The sequence below is a fragment of the Ptychodera flava genome, chromosome 2 (genome assembly GCF_041260155.1).
Source record: "Ptychodera flava strain L36383 chromosome 2, AS_Pfla_20210202, whole genome shotgun sequence".
Lineage (NCBI taxonomy): Eukaryota > Metazoa > Hemichordata > Enteropneusta > Ptychoderidae > Ptychodera > Ptychodera flava.
In genome coordinates this window covers 44,090,962-44,105,743 of record NC_091929.1, presented here as the reverse complement: position 1 = coordinate 44,105,743, position 14,782 = coordinate 44,090,962, and the positions used below count along the sequence as shown (strand labels likewise).

Here is a 14,782-nt window from a genome sequence, read left to right as displayed (position 1 = left end):
TAATATTCATATACGCCTAGGGACCTTTCTTGGTAAACTTATAATGCTAGGATAAATTTGATACCAGACTGTAATTCAATGTTTTACAAAAGGTGTACATGATATATTATGTACATCAAATGCATGCCATCCATTAGAAAGCCCCTGACTCATCACTCCATTTATAAATAGAATTCACTTATCTACTTTGAGCCTATTTCTCAATAAAAATATTATCAACATTTGATCAGAAAAGAGTTTGCATCGGGCCTCCCTAGGCACCAATTATATTGCAATTTTCAAAACATTTTGTCCTATTTATAGGACTAATGCACCAAAACCTCAAATACTATATATGATTAAATTGCCTTCACCTTTATGTTACTGAGTTTAAATTTAGCTGTGCTGTGATTGTTCAGCGATTGCTCTGTAATTAGACTTTTCTTTACCATTATCTGTTGTGTTGGTGTCCTGACAGCTGACTCCTTGTCAGGCATTTTCCACTCCCGGCAATAACATTCATCTTTGAATTATCCTTCCTCTTGTCTTCGCCAAAGATACATAGATAATTCAAATCTTCAGAGGACAAATATAATGGTTTCCTACAGAGAGAGAAAGCGTCTAGTCTATTTTGATTATCATCTATATGTTTATGATAAGATTCAATCAAAAATCTTTTTATCTATTTCCACTCTTTCAAATTGATGTGAAGCTTGTGACTTGGGGATTTAACCCTATCACCACTATGGTTTAGCCCAAGCCCATTGTGATCAAAGGTAAATGGACCTGGGAGTTGGGGTTAACAGATTAATTAATTATTTTGCTACAAATATGCTCTCTTTTTGGAGTTTAGTTTCAGCTTTTCATTCCATGGTGTTGGCAAATTACAAGTGCAAAATTTAAGTCTTCAAATTGCGATTTCAAATTCAACACTGAATGTTTTGTTTGGGCATTTTTGTTTGTTAAGAATGTTCCCAAGTTCATGGAGATATTGATATCAAGGTGGAAAGTAGGATTGCCCACATAGGTCCCTTGGTTGCACAGTTCCCATTTGACATTATTTACATGATTATTGGTTTATTTAAATCACATGGGTGGTTATAGGAGATATTTAAAACAACAATATTCTCCCACTGTAAAGTGTACATGAACTGGCCATGTAAACTATCTGCATGTACTGCTGTTCACTAAACATTCTGTCTTATTACTGGTAGCAGGTGAAAATTGCAAGCTCAATCATACCAGGATAATTTTGAGCTATGCATGACATGGAATACATTGTCAAGACAAACAAACCATGATATATTATTTGAAAAGCTATACCTTAATTCAGGTTTTTTTATGCCTTCTTAGAGGTTAGTTATCTAAACCACATTACACAAGTGCAACCGACCATTCCATTTCAAGAAATTGTACACAAATGTGCAGTTTTTCAGTATTTTGAAATTTATGTGTAGTATTTAAAAGAATTTGGGTCAAAAGAATAATTTGGAAGGGAAAGAAAGCACTGTTTGCAACTGCTTTCCCATCAAGATTTGAAAAGCTTCCCCTCCTCCAAAACTCCCCCGTTTCCCTCTTCCCACTACCGTACAAGAATTCCCCCGAGTCTTCATGGTGTAACAAAAATTTCCATCAGCATCCTTATCAGCACATGATTATGTCCGTGCACTAAAGTGTGCTTAAAATAAAAATAAACAAACAGTTTTCTCAATCCACTGATACACTGGTAGTATTGAGATACCCTCTTCCTCATCCACTGCTGATTGAATATTATATAAAATCCCTCCTGCCACCAAAACACTTGTGAAGACACCTTTACACATCATTCAATGGCTGCCCATGACTTTCTGTAACTCACATGTTAATATGATTCAGTAGCACTGAAAGTATAGTTGTGCATGGCTCAACTGTGAGAACAAAGTGTTGTTATTATACTGTAATTTGGTTCAATTGAATTATCCATGAAGGCTATGGTTCGAACTCTTCATTTTTCTTCAGTGTTTTGAAAATTTATTTTGAATCAAACTTTATGTTAAAATTTCACAGTATGTGTTTATCATTTTCCTGCACAAGAGTTCCTTGCTTTGTGTTGAGTTTGCTATCTTCAAAATACTCTTTATGCAGTAACCTTCAAATGCTGCAAGGGAAGTTAGAACAACTGGATTGGGAAAATCTCCCAGCAGGTGCTGCTGTCCAACTGCTTTCCTGGTCTTTTATCACACATCCGTATCGTTCCTCTCCGCTGCGTATTGTTCCTGCATTGGTTTATTCCATTGAGACGTGCTCCAATTTATTGGTTTTGTTCTGTAATTAGAAGAAATTTTTAGCTCCCAGGTACTTTATCAAGCTGCCTTGTGGGTCAATGTTGTACTCAGGGTTTGTAAATTGTTTGTTTGTTTGTTTGTGCATGTGTGTGTGCATGTGTGTGCGCATGTGTAAAAACTATAATAATTGCATATCTGCTTGAGAGGTGGTTCACAGGAACTTTATCTTGTTTTATGCAAATTAAAGTAATACAAAAAATGGTGTGTTTGATAAAGTTTGATGAGTCAGACATAAATTCTGTCTCACACGTTATATCCATATATACTTAGACTACCTATTTTCGTATATTTTCGCATATATATATATATATATATATATATATATATATATATATATACAATAGATATATATATATATATATATATATATATATATGTATATATATATAATAATATATACTTTATTCAGTACTTTAGGCCACCAGCCTTTATGTACAACAAAATTTTAACAGAAAGAAGCAGTATCAGTCGCCTTATTTGACAATGAAAGCACATTTTGTTCTCTGTCAACATTCTATTTTGTTACAAGACTTTCACGTTTTTAGTCCCCGCGGACGAAGTCCGGCGGGGACTTATAGATTGGGTCCCGTCCGTGTGTCCGTCCGTCCGTCCGTCCGTCCGTCCGTCCGTCCGTCCGTCCGTCCGTCATCAACAGTTTCTCAGACACTGCTAAACTAATTTTGTTCAAACTTGGCACAAAGGCATAGCACTATGACCTACAGATGCACGTCGATTTATTTTGTGATACGATCCAATATGGGCGCGTGGCGGCCATTTTATTGCGATTTTTCATGTCTTTGGACCATAACTCAGACATCCTTGAGCACATTCTGCTCAAACTGGGCACAAAGGCATAACATTATGGCTTTCATATCCATGTCAAATTAATTCGCGATATGTTACAATATGGGCGCGTGGCGGCCATTTTGTTGCGATTTTTCATGTCTTTGGACCATAACTCAGACATCCTTGAGCACATCCTGCTCAAACATGGCACAAAGGCATAACACCATGGCTTTCATATCCATGTCAAATTATTTCGCGATATGTTTCAATATGGGCGTGTGGCGGCCATTTTGTTGCGATTTTTCATGTCTTTGGACCATAACTCAGACATCCTTGAACAGATTCTGTTCAAACTTGCCACAAAGGATAACACTATGGCCTACATATGCATGTCAAATATTTTGTGATACAATCCAATATGGCCACGAGGCGGCCATTTTGTGTGCGATTTTTCGTGTCTTTGAACCATAACTCAAAGATCCTTGAACCGATTCTGTTGAAACTTGACACAAAGGCATAACACTATGTCCTACATATGCATGTCGAATTATATTGCGATACGATCCAATATGGGCGTGAGGCGGCCATTTTGTTGCGATTTTTTAGTCGTTGAACCATAACTCAGACATCCTTGAACCGATTCTGTTCAAATTTGGCACAAAAGCAAAACATTATGCCCTTCATATGAACACCAATTTATTTCGTGATATGATCCAATATGGCCAACAGGCGGCCATTTTTTTGCGATTTTTTCATGTCTTTGAACCATAACTCAAACATCCTTGAACCGATTTGGTTCAAATTTGGCACAAAGGCAGAGCACTATGGCATACATATGCATGTATCAATTAAGCTTGGGATAGGATCCAATATGGCTGCAGAACTGCCATTTTGTGTCTGCCATTTGTTGGAATTTTGCATGTCTTTGAATCATAATTCAAAGGTCATTACACCCATTTTGTCCAAACTTGGCACAAAGATCGCACATGTCAATTTACTTCGTGACATGTTCCAATATGGCTGCCAGATTGTCATTTTTTTCCAATATCGCTGTCAGATGGTCATTTTTGGATTTTTTCATGTCTTTGAGGCTTAATCATATGCAAATATTCTTTACCCAATGTTGTTGAGACTTGGTACAAAGATAAAGTGCTATGGCATACATATGCATGTCTACTAATTTTGTGCTATGATCCATATGGTCAATAAACAGCCATTTTGATTTAAATTTGGTGTGATTTTTTTATGTCTTTGAAACATAAACATAGGTCACTGTCCCTCGATGGACTGATTTTGTTCAAACGTGATACGAAGATAAAGTACTATGGCTGCATTCTTGTGCACATTAAATTGTTTCATTATATGATTCGAAATGGCTGATTACAACAACATACCCGATCCCATACCATTTCGAAAATTCCACCAACCATGTGTATAGTATGTGCCAATCACGACACTGGAGGCAGTAAGGGCATCGTTATGTGTGATGTAATCAAAAGTTCCTTGAGTGTCATTACCGGCAGAGATGAGTCATTTATTGAACGTTCCTCAGATTACTTTATTATGCAAGTCACAGGCCTGATGCACCCGTTGCATCAATGTCATTCCACAGCTACCTAGACTACAGCTACCTAGACACCAAAGATTACCGTATAACAAAATGGACAAGCGGGGACTGTGTCATCAACGATGACTTGTTGAAATGAGTAAAAGAGTATTTTCCAAGATTCTCCAGTACACTTTGATTTTTTGATTGCATAAGTAGCAAAAATTTCCATTCACTTACAGGTGTATAATAAAATCTATTAATAAATCTACTCCTAATAGCTTCATATTTTGGACATACCATTGCAAAATGATATTCGTCCTCTATGAAATTACAACCAAAAGGACATAATCTTCTTTCTCGAGGGATTCCACTCTCTCTACCCTTTTCAATAAGAAGACAATGTGATGATACTCTAAAACGAGAAAGGGCATTTCTATATATTCTATTTGAAATACAAGAAAGATACAATTCACTGGTAAAGTTATTTTTGAACTTACTGTATGTCATTAATTTCGAGCTATTACTCATATCTGAACACCATTCTTGTATGGAAATGTCGTGACATCTCTGTTTAAATTGGTGAAGAAAAATATTACAGTTAACACTATGAGGACTTAACCAAACTTCTGCAAAACCATTTCTACATAGCAAATTTTTAATATACAATGCTAAGCAGTTGAAACCCTTTTCAGCGCGGTCATATTGATATTCATAGCAATCTCTGACAATGGGTGGGCAATCAACGCTGATACAACGAAACCAAAATCTCAATATTTGCATGTCGATACATATTCTAATAGGGTGTCTCCCTAGCTCCCCCCTCACGGCAGTGTTTGTGGTGTTCATACCAACTCCCAAAATAAATTTACAAAATTTATGATGAATTTTTTCAACATCAGTACAGTTATGAGTTCCCCAGATAGCACTTCCATACAGGAGAATCGGAAGAATCTTACAGTCAAAGATCCTAAATGCAATGTCTGGTTTTAATCCATCTAATTTATAAAGAATATTTTGCAAACTGTACAATGCTTTCCTTGCCTGATCGGCTATGTATTTTTGTGCTTGGAACCAAGTACCAGAACTAGAGAAAATTATACCTAAATAATTATACTTTGAAACAACTTCAATTCTCAGGTTTCCCCAAAACCATTTCTCACTTTTCTTCAGCCCCCCTGCTTTACGAAAAACAATAATCTTTGTTTTGCTTAAATTAACTTTAAGTCTCCATTTTTTACAATAATCAGCAAGTCGGTTCAGCAAACGTTGTAAACCAATTGGAGTAGAACTGAATAACAGGAGATCATCAGCATATAATAAATAAAACAATTTTAACAAATTACAATATACCACAGTTTCAGTACCCTGCGCAAGTGCTTCCCCAAGATCATTTATGTAGAAACAAAATAGTATAGGTGAAATAACTGAACCCTGCTGTACACCAACATTAATATCAAAAAATTCTGTTATACCATGTGGTGTTTTAACAGCTGCTTTAACGTGGGAATACATAGAAAACAGTGAAGACAGAAAATTGCCTCTCATACCTGTCTTAATCAATTTATAAAATAACGAGTAATGGTGTATTCTGTCGAACGCTTTCTCAAAATCTATGAAAGCGCAATATAAACGACTTTTTAGATGAAATACATATTTTTCTATAAGCGTGCGTAATATGAAAACATTATCTAAAGTGCTTCTTTTTTTCTAAAACCACTTTGAGGTTCAACCATCTCACTATAAGTGCTGAACCAACCAGATAGTCTATCAGTCAGGATATTTGTGTAAATTTTGCCAATAACATTTAAAAGCATAATACTGCGATAATTTCCGGTGAATCCTTACTTCCCTTTTGTATACAGGGCTAATTAGTCCCACTGCCCATTGTTTGGGGAAGATACCACGAGACAAAATTTCATTGTACAGTACATGTAACATATCCAATATCTCCTGGGGAGCACATTTCCAAAATTCTGATACAATACCATCCAATCCGGGTGCTTTATTATTTTTTAATTTAGCAATACTGTTTTTTATTTCAAGCATGGAGATAGCACAGTTTAATTCTGTACAGTCAACGTCTATATTTTCATCATCATCAAGCTCCAAATTACGTAACAAATCCTGAATAGATGAATAAATATTTTCTCTATCCTCCCCGTTTAAAGCTTCTGGATTGAACAGTGTACTGAAATACGTAAACCAGTCATCTCTATTTATTTTACCAGATATACCTGAAAAACCAACTTTCAACCTTTGCCAAAACAATTTGGAATTTGGTTCTCTAGAAAGCTCTTCGAGTTCTTCACGTTTCTGTTTTTGATACTGTAGTTTCTTACTCCTTAGAAGTTTTTGGTAATCTTTCTTAACTGCCATGTAGTTGTCCAGACTTTTTTTAGTTCTAGAGTATCTGAAATAATTTAACAATCTATAAACTTCTTTCTTAGTTCTTGAGCATTCCTGATCAAACCAGGGGTTAGCTTTGCGTACCTTGCTCTTCTTTGTCTTTACTCTCATGCTACTACAACATTCATATACAATGTTGATAATTCCATCTGTCGCCTCCTCTAAGTTATTATTTGAAATATTTTCATAAAATGTACGGCACAATTGTCTAACAGAGTCTGAATTTAAATTCTGGTGATATTGATCTTTTTTCTCGGAGTTCCATTTCAAGCTTGGTAATGGATCAGAAATTTGAGATTGTGTATCACAATAATTATCCACCACATGACCTTGAAGTAATAACGTAAAATTAAGAGGCATGTGATCTGATTCAATACGACTTCCTATATTGAAATCTGTAAAACAAGGCAATACATCTTCTGTAGTCAAAACATAATCATTTACACAAGTACCAGTTTTAGCAATGTAAGTAAAATTACCAATATCCTTGTCTTGGTGTAATCTTCCATTTACAATTCTGAAGTTTACCCTTGAGCAAAATTCTAACAATTGTAAACCATAACTGTTTACTACTGTATCCTGTGAAACTCTTTGTGATATTTCTTGAACATTATTCATAGAATCATCAATCGGAAGATAAATGGTATTCAAATCAACATAGTCATTTACAGTACCTGTTCTTCCATTAAAATCCCCTGTCAGGATTACCTTGCAATCATATTGGCATGTGTATTTTATCAGATAACATTCAAGGGTGTCAAAAAAACTTTTGTCGGCAAAATTTGATCCCTCAGGGGGTCTATATATACCAGCTATGAGTAGAACGGGTTGATCATTTTTCATGAGTAAGAGCCATAACATGTTATTCGACTGACAAGGAAGTTGTTTCAATTCAAAACCACAATTTTCCTTAAAAAACACAATAATTCCTCCTGAAGCTCTCCCGTAATTCTTTTGTCGCACCCCTGGAACATGTACACTTTTATAACCATCAAGAATTATATTATCATGTGAAACAAGCCAGGTTTCAGAAAGGCAAACAAAATCAAAGCGCTTTAAATAATCAAGAAAGTCGATACTACCAAGTTTGTCCAACAGTCCGTGTATGTTCCATACAAGGAATTTTAGGCGCGCACTTTCAGCGTTCACATGTCCTTCAAGTTGATGAGTTGCAAATCTGTGGTCTGTACTTTCGCATGTGTTCAGGCTTTGGCCACAACCCTAGTCAGATCTAGCCGTTTGTTCCGTGTGGCGCGTATGCACTGGACGCAGGTTGTCCGCAAAGTTATCGTAGACATATACAATGCCATCGATTTTTAGTTTATCGTATATGAATTTCACCGCCTTTCCTGCTGCTCTGGCTTCATCTGCATATTTACCGAGCTTCCTACGGATTTCTCGTATTCTTGGAGTGTAATCTTCTCCAATGCGATACTGCGTGCCTTTCAATATACCTGCAGCTCTGATGACCTTTTCTCGTTGTTTAAATCTCACAAATCTCACTATGATAGGCTGAGGATGGTTTCGTGCGTATTTGAGGCGATGAGCCCACTCAAATTCTAATTGGTCGTCAATTTGTAGTTTATCATGGATGAATTCCTTTATCAGTTCCTCTGTTTCAGACCAGGTTTCTTCTCCATTTTGTTCTAATCCATAGAAAATCAGATTATTTCGTTTCGATTGCGCTTGTGTTTTATCTAGTTCCAGCTCAAGTTTTTCAGCTCGGATACGCAGCTGTTTATTCTCCTCTGCAAGATTGGCCGTTGCTTCCCCGTTTTCGCTGGTTTTATTCTGTAACTCTTCAACCTTGTCGGTTAATATCTGCACTCTATTTTCCACAGCTTTTATTTGGCCAGTTATATCTTTACGTAAACCGCGTATCTCAGACATGACATCGTTCAAGGTGAACACTGTGTCTTCATCAGATATGTCTGAAGCAATATGGCTGCCATCCTTTCTCTGAGCTCCAGGATTGGTCAATACAACAGGTGTGGTTGGAGCACTTCTAAGATTCATATCGGTTATTTTTCTTGTTTGGCCATCTTTTGATTCTTTGGCTTTTCTCTGCGGTCCAGGATTTTGTTCAATATCACCCGCCATAATCAATATCAAGAGCAGACAAAATAGAACACCATTTTGGAGAAGTTGCTGCTTTGTCTGTGGCAGACTCATGCCCAGGTGCAGGTGTCTGTTTGTAGACCACTGTCGCTGCCAGCCATGTTGAACACGAACTTGCTGACTGTTCATGCCACGTATCATTTTCAGCCAGGATCCGTTTTCAGTCGTTTTTACATAAAAATGACCAAATGTCTGGGTTATATATCCACTTACTGAGTCGTATGCAGTATTGTCCCCAGGTTTCGACTCCTGCTATCCAGATAAATTGAAGATTTTGACAGAGCTCATGTGCTACGAGGTCACTCTACGAACGCCCTATATATATATATATATATATATATATATATATATATATATATATATATATATATATATATATATATATATATATATATATATATATATATATATATATATATATATTTGTAGTATATAAACTTTCCCCAATCACCCCAATCAATGTGTACAATAATGTATCATGTTACTAGCTCAATATCTATGGTGACTAAAACTTTTGTACCAAAATTTTTGTGCAATGTGCTCACTAAGATATACACATCAGGTATAGAAAGAGATACATTGTGAGTATTTTATTTATTTCAGAACACTTTTTATACTAAAACTAGTACCACTCGTGATGTAAATGTAATAAAATTGCCGTACCTTATCAATGATTTCCGTGTGGTATTTCTTCTGAGCTAGTTATCAGGTTCCTTTGAGTATGTTACTATTAGCCTTTGTAAGCTGAAACAGACATTATCATGTGAAAGATGGCTGACACGATTGCCTGAGGGATACCGCTAAGCTTGTAGTATCATAATGATTATATATCATATTGGGGAACCTCAACAAGATAAGGCAGAAAGTCTGATGTTTGCTTGATCATTATCTTGTATTTTAAATGTCAAGGGTAAATTTGTGCATGTCAGAGACGTGTTTCATCCAAGATGCTAAAGCAGTGGGAAACTATACCAACCTTTCAATGAGCTCAAGGCGTTTGTACTGTGGAAGGGGTTTGAAATCTTAGTGGCTTTCACAGCAATTCTTGCTTTGATTGAGATCTGTTTGGTTTTTACATGAAAATGCACTGAGTGAATAAACTAAGGTATTTATGCCTAAGTGCCCAGAATACCAGTTGGTTAGACTGCATAGGGTAGAATGGCTTAACGCTAAAGATATTTTCAAGGTTTATATAAACTGCGAGAATATATTTTACATGTCAACTGTAAATAAGGCCATTTTTAATTCATGTGGCAACAGGATTTTTAATGCTTCTGTGACAGTGTTATTAATTCAACCCTTTCAGTTTCACCACCATAGTTTGGCCCAAACTTATTTTGATCTGTATATTACCTTAAAGGGAATTATAAGGGGTGAACACTTGAACCCATTTATCACCAAACTCAGGTACATTCATCAGTGATTGACACCTATAAAATAGAGACAGAGTAAAAAGGTATTAAAAACAGAAAACCCCTCCTCAATGATGGGAAAGATTGAGATATTTCTTGAGATATTTGAAAAAATCCCTTTTAGTTAAAAGCTTTCTACCATTTCTCTGCAATTCATTTCCAGCCAAATGGAGTTTCAATACTCAACACCTTAGTCTGAAAGTCTGTGTGTGTGTTTCCGTAGACCACAGATAAAGGTGTAACAACATGGTACTTTGTGTTACCAAAAGCCATATCTTTTATCATGTTTTAGTTGTACAGATTGTATTTCATCTTTTAGTCTCAACATTCCTGGTTTATGTGCAAGGAAAAGAGAATTTATTCCTTCGCCATACAGCCATGTTTATCCTACCAAGAAAGGCTGTATTGAATGTTTCTCTCTCTCCAATTTCCATAACAGTATAATAAATACATATTTCAGGATTCTACACATTTTCTTAAAACATTGCATCTTATGCCCTTGTTGCTGTGATTAAATAAGTGTACTTTCTACATTGTGTCATGTCCATGTTGTTTTTCCTTTCAATTTTCTCTTGACACATAGTTTTACAAAATTTTGTCTGCTATTCAACTTACCTGTAAGTGGCAGCCTCTAAGTGCTGTTGACAAGGATGGGTATTTTAAAATAAAGGATAGGATAAAAATTAAAAAAAATTCAAAAACTGTTGTGTTTGATTTCTTATCCCGATGGAAAATTGACAGTAACAAATTATGAAGGAAATATCTACCAAGCAATGAACATGAATTCATTCTGTGACTCTGAGTATTACCTTTAGCACACTGCATCTTATTTTTGAATAACAAAAAGTTGTTCTGTACCCATTCAGCACCTTATGAATAACCTCCATGTGTATTTTCAGTAGTTGTGAGGTTTGAGTCAATTTGCTAAGTGTTGGACACACAACATGTAATATTTGTTATCTATCCCAAAGGATTCCCTTGAGATGTGATGTACCTACAAGCTGAGTTGAAAAATAGATATAATACATCACCACAAAAACGTTAACATGTCAACAGTTAAGAGTTGACCTGTCTTCTGTACGGTAGATGACTCAAGATACATTTCCAACTTGGCCATAGAACACAAACCTTTTGTTACGGTCGCTTGAGAGACTTAAGTATGTAACCAAACTTTGAAGCAGCTGATTTATTTGCCATCAGTTCATCACACACCAAGGAACGCTTTTAAGTTTACTCTAAAATCAAAAGGTTCAATGTTCTAGGTGAGTTTTTTGCATGCACCGTGAGGGCAGAGTAATAAAATCTTAATGCTCACATTGCAATACATAATATTGTAAATCAATGTCTTGCTTTGTCACTTTTGAAAGAGATCTGAGCTTCATGGCAAGACATAATATTATATAGGGCTCAGCCCTTGGTGTCGCGCCAGGGGTTAAGATTGGCAATGTTATTTGTATTGATTCATGATAAACTGTAATTGTTACTTCATAAACGTTTATATGCCAACTATGCCCAGTTTCCCTCTGATGAAAGCAGTTCACGTACACACGACGTCAAACCCTGCACAGGCTGCAGCAGGGCAGGTATAGATTTTCTGTAGCGTGTAAAAAGTTTGGACAAAAATTGGCAATTTTTACAATGATAACAGCCTATTGCGATAAACAAGGGACGTATTATGCAATCATTATCATGCAATGGTAACCGCACTGCCCACCTTCCACTTGCAAGCTGAAAACTATAGCGTTCCGTCCAAAAACTTGCAATTTTTGAATCTAATTATTGACACAGGGGGCGCTCTTCTATAATTCAATCCAGCATTCTTTGCGTATGCCCCCGTTCATGTGCACGACAGTTTTCTCCGTTTATCTATATCAACGATACTTTGTATCAGCGACAAGGTGTATAATAACATTTACTGGCTAATAAAAGAGGTATATTTTATAAAAGGCATGTTATATCATAGTAATTTGTTTCGTATTTGTTTATTTACGAGTACTCAAAAAAAAAAACATGGCGGCGCCCAACTGAGAAAGAAGGGTACACTTCCGGTTACTCGCATAGTATATTATGAATAAGCGCATGCGTAGTCAGTAAGCCGCTGGCGCGACTATTACAGTAAATATGCAGTGTGGATGATTTATCATGTGCGTGGAAACGGGAAGTTCTGACTTATTTTCAAACTTTCCGTGAGGAAACAGAGAAAAATTCTGCTTCATAGAATAAAACTTGGGATCACCGTATAAAGTGTGAATTTATAGAAACAAACATTTTCTAAAAGTTGCAGTGCTGATTTTTGAAATTCAAAATGGTTGCTATACCCTTTGTAAACTCTATGAGAGAATACAGGTATTCAGTTTTCTGTGTTCACAAAAACAAGATGGTGAAAACTCATTTTATTCTGAAGGCTTTACAATATGAGTTCATACAAAAAGCAGACTATACAATTGCTGGACAAATTTTGTGTCTCGAAAAACTGCACTAGAGGTGCATGATATTCAAGAAAAGCAAGCACAAAGATTAATTAACAAGAAAACTTAAAAACATTTATCAGGCTTACATCCCAGCTATGATTTAAGGTATACTGTCACCTGTTCCAATTTTGCCACAGTTACCATGGAAAGAGAAAATCGAACCAATCACAGATTTTAAGCAGGTGGCAGCTTTTTAAAAGCAGCGCCTTCACATGGACATTTTAAATACCAAGGAACGCCCCTTTGACCATATATGGGCATATTTAGATTACAGGTGACTGTATACCTTTAACCCTTCGAGCACCAATGTCAATTTTTGTCGCCTTTATTTATAAAATATATCCCAGTCAATTTTTTTCAGATTTTTGTCAATATTTTGATAAGAAGTGTAGCCAATGAAATGTGATGTCCGTTTAGTCAAAAATTATCAAGAAAGTTTCAGAAAAATCCATAAAAATTAGTAAAATGTTGCACTAAATTTTTAGACGGGAAAAATAACAGCACTCAAAGGTTAAGTGATTGACAATTTAAAATCACTGCTTCTAGAAACTTACTTGGTTACAAGATGAGAAACACAAAATTTTATTTATGTGGCTTTGAATCTACATTACACAGGCCATTTGTGGTGTGTATACACGTGGGTGTATATATTAGAAGTACATTGATCAGAAAGTATTTTTGTGTCAGTGTGTGTGTAAAGCTTTACAATTATCTTGAATCTACCGGTAAGTAAGTGTACAAGTTTTAACAAGTATGTAATCTAGTGTATCTGAAAAAAGTAGGTACCCATGCTCTTAATCTGGAGAACATTACTTTGAAGGGTTTGAAAATTTTGTATTGGAGTATAGGATTTGCTATTAATTTCCTGTGGATTGTCATTGAAAGAGACAGTACTTAGTGGATGTGTTGACTGATTGCCTCTGTCCTTGGTTTTCAGGCCTGTTGTTGAGCTACAGTGGGTGGCGTTGAAGTCAAGTCTCTGATAGTTTAAGGTAAGTCATGTTTATGATGGCCAAGCAGTTAATATTTTGGTCCAAGTTTATGCAGTTAATATTTTAGACCAAGTTTATACATAAGGCATGTTTTAATTCCATGATTTTTGTTAGTCATATCAGCCAATGGTAGTTCAGCTCTGGTAGCTGAATATGCATCAAATAAATTAATTCCTCTTGAAGTAGGTCAGATATTTCACTTTCCCTGATTAATTGATGACAGTGTCAGTACATTACTGAGATTAGTATTGCATTTGATGAAGATGATGACTTTGTAATTGCAGGGGCCAATATAGCCAAGAATTTTGTGTACCTTTACACTGACTAGTTTTGAAATACTCAGAGCACAATGGCTGAATTTAAACTGTTCAGTGTAGTGATCTCATCATATACAAAGTAAAATTTTGTTGATTTTATCACAAAAACAAAAACAATTTAAGTAATGCAAAAGAACTAACATTACTAATCATGTGTGGCACCAAGTTTTGTGGGTATAAAGTTTTGATACAGTAGCGAGTAGAACTGTTTTCAGTGATATTCCTATTATTTAGGCAGAGCATGTCTATGTTATTGCTGCAGAAACAGTGAATACACTGTACTGATCAAACCTTACAAAATTCTCATTTTAACGTACATTTGTACTGTTGTCATAAAAATAATTTTTTCCTTTCATATTTAGGTTTAAATATGAAGTTGATGGCAATTTATGAACTTAAATGTTTATTTCTATTCCAAGTATTATCCT

At 35.6% G+C, this 14,782-nt stretch overlaps 1 protein-coding gene across 3 annotated transcripts in view; it reads left to right on the top strand.

Moving 5' to 3' along the window:
* The window catches only part of LOC139121715 (excitatory amino acid transporter-like), a 122,610-nt gene that overhangs the window by 63,914 nt on the left and 43,914 nt on the right, over positions 1–14,782 (top strand). For all 3 annotated transcript variants that reach the window (XM_070686840.1, XM_070686830.1, XM_070686812.1), the window contains exon 4: positions 13,983–14,037. The gene's annotated coding sequence lies outside the window, so the exon portion shown is untranslated. The remainder of the gene's footprint in view (positions 1–13,982; positions 14,038–14,782) is intronic.